Raw genomic sequence first — 2449 nt, forward strand, 5'->3', positions numbered from 1 at the left:
TACTTCAGGATAAATTTGACAAGACTCCTTCTCGAAAAAAAAATTAATAAATAAAAAATCAACTTCGAATGTTCGTTGCTGTTATCTAGAAATACAGTTGATATTTATTCATTGACCTATCCGACAAACGTGCAAACTAATTTATCAGTTTTAGTAACTTTCTCATAGATTGTGTAGGTTTTTCTTCAAAGATGATCATGTCTTTCAAAAATAAAGACACTTGTGCTTCCATTTCAATCTGGATTAATTTTTTTTTTTTCTTTGCACTGGCTAAACCCCGGTGAATGTTGGATGGAAGTTGTGAGAGCAGACATTCTTGTCTTGTTCCTGATCATAGGAGAAAAACATTCAGTTTTCACCATTAAGGATGATGCTCGCTGTAGAGTTTTCTGTACTTCTATTTTTTTAAATCAGGTTGAGGAAATTTCCTTTTCTTCTCTGTTTGCTGGGAGTTTTGATCAGGAATGGATACTGGATTTTGTGAAAAACTTTTTCTGAACCTGTGGAGATGTTCACAGGCATTTTCTTTTTCAGTCTGTTAATACGGTGAATTAAATTCATTGAGTTTTAAAACATGATAAAATAACCTGGCATTCCCAGGAAAAATCCCACTTGGTCATGAGTATTATCCTTTTTCCATATTTTGGGGTTTGATTTGCTAAACATAGGCCTATTTCCCATCTGTCGATCCTTTCTGGGGGTGGAGGACATCTGCTCATACCTTTTGCACTGTCTTAAATGGATTTTTTTAAGTTACTGAATTTTAAGGGTTCTTCGTATATTTTGGATTCAAGTTCGTTATCAGACGTGCGTTTGACCAAAATGTTCTCCCAGTCTGTGCCTTGTGACTCTATTCTCTTAGCAGTGTCCTTTACGCTGCAGAAGTTTATAATTTTAATAAGTCCAACTTACTACATTTTTTTTCGTGGGCCATAATTTTGGTGCTGTATCTAAAAATTTCCTCATCAGCTGGGCATGGTGGTGCATGCCTGTGGTCCTAGCTGCTTGGGAGACTGAGGTGGGAGGATCACCTAAGCTCAGGAGGTTGAGGCTGCAGTGAGCTACTGTCACACCACTGCATTCCAGCCCGGGCAACAGGGCGAGACTGGATCTTAAAATGAAACAAAACAAAAAGTCATCACCAAACCCAGAGTCAAGTAAACTTATCCTGTGTTATCTTCTAGGAGCTTTATCGTCCTGCTACGCTTTTAGGTCCATAATCCATTTTAAGCGAATTTTTGTGAAGGGAGTAAGGTCTATGCCTAGGTTCTTTTGTTCTCCTCACATGTCCAGGTGTTCCAGCACCATTTGTTGAAATGATTTTCTTTTGTCTGTCAAATTGCCTTTACTTCTGTGTCAAAGATCAGTTGATTATTATGTTTATGTGAGCCTGTTACCTCTGTGCTTTCTATTCTGCCCGTTGGTCTATTTCTCTATTCTTTTGCCGATAACACACCGTCTTCGTTACTGTGGCTTTGTAGTACATCTTGAGGTCGTGTAGGCTCAGTCCTTCAACTTTGTTCTTTTCTTCAATACTGCGTTGGGTATTCTGGATCTTTTGCCTTTTTTTTTTTTTTTTTTTTTTTTTTGAGGCGGAGTCTCGCTCTGTCACCCGTACTGGAGTGCAGTGGCCAGATCTCAGCTCACTGCAAGCTCCGCCTCCCAGGTTCACGCCATTCTCCTGCCTCAGCCTCCCGAGTAGCTGGGACTACAGGCGTCCGCCACCTCGCCCGGCTAATTTTTTTTCTTGTATTTTTAGTAGAGATGGGGTTTCACCGTGTTAGCCAGGATGGTCTGGATCTCCTGACCTCGTGATCTGCCCGTCTCGGCCTCCCAAAGTGCTGGGATGACAGGAGTGAGCCACCGCGCCCAGCCCTTTTGCCTTTTTATATAAACTTTAGGATCTGGCTGGGCACAGTCTGGCACTTTATGCATTGCATAGGACCTTCACAGCTGTGTATTTCTGCTTGCCCCTCCCCAGGCTCTGTGTTCTTGCTGCCATACATTTCACTTACTTCATGTTATAAGCTTCAAATTATGACCAGGTACAGTGGTTCACACCTGTTATACCAGCACTTAGGGAAGCCAAGGCGGGTGGATTACTTGATGCCAGGAGTTCAAGACCAGCCTGGGCAACATGGTGAAATCCCATCTCTACTAAAAATACAAAAATTAACTGACCATGGTGGCACACACCTGTAATCCCAGCTACTTGGGAGGCTGAGGCAGGACAATCACTTGAACCTGGGAGGCGGAGGTTGCAGTGAGTGGAGATCATGCCACTACACTCCAGTCTGGGCAACAGAGTGAGACTCTAACTCAAAAAAAAAAAAAAAAAAAAAAACAAAAGCTTCAAATTACATTCTTACTATTTTTGTTTTAAACAGTCAGTTATCTTTTTAAAAGATTTGAAAAATCTCTTTTCCTTGCCAACAGCGCTCACGCAAAC

This window comes from Rhinopithecus roxellana, chromosome 15, assembly GCF_007565055.1.
Source record: "Rhinopithecus roxellana isolate Shanxi Qingling chromosome 15, ASM756505v1, whole genome shotgun sequence".
Classification (NCBI taxonomy): domain Eukaryota; kingdom Metazoa; phylum Chordata; class Mammalia; order Primates; family Cercopithecidae; genus Rhinopithecus; species Rhinopithecus roxellana.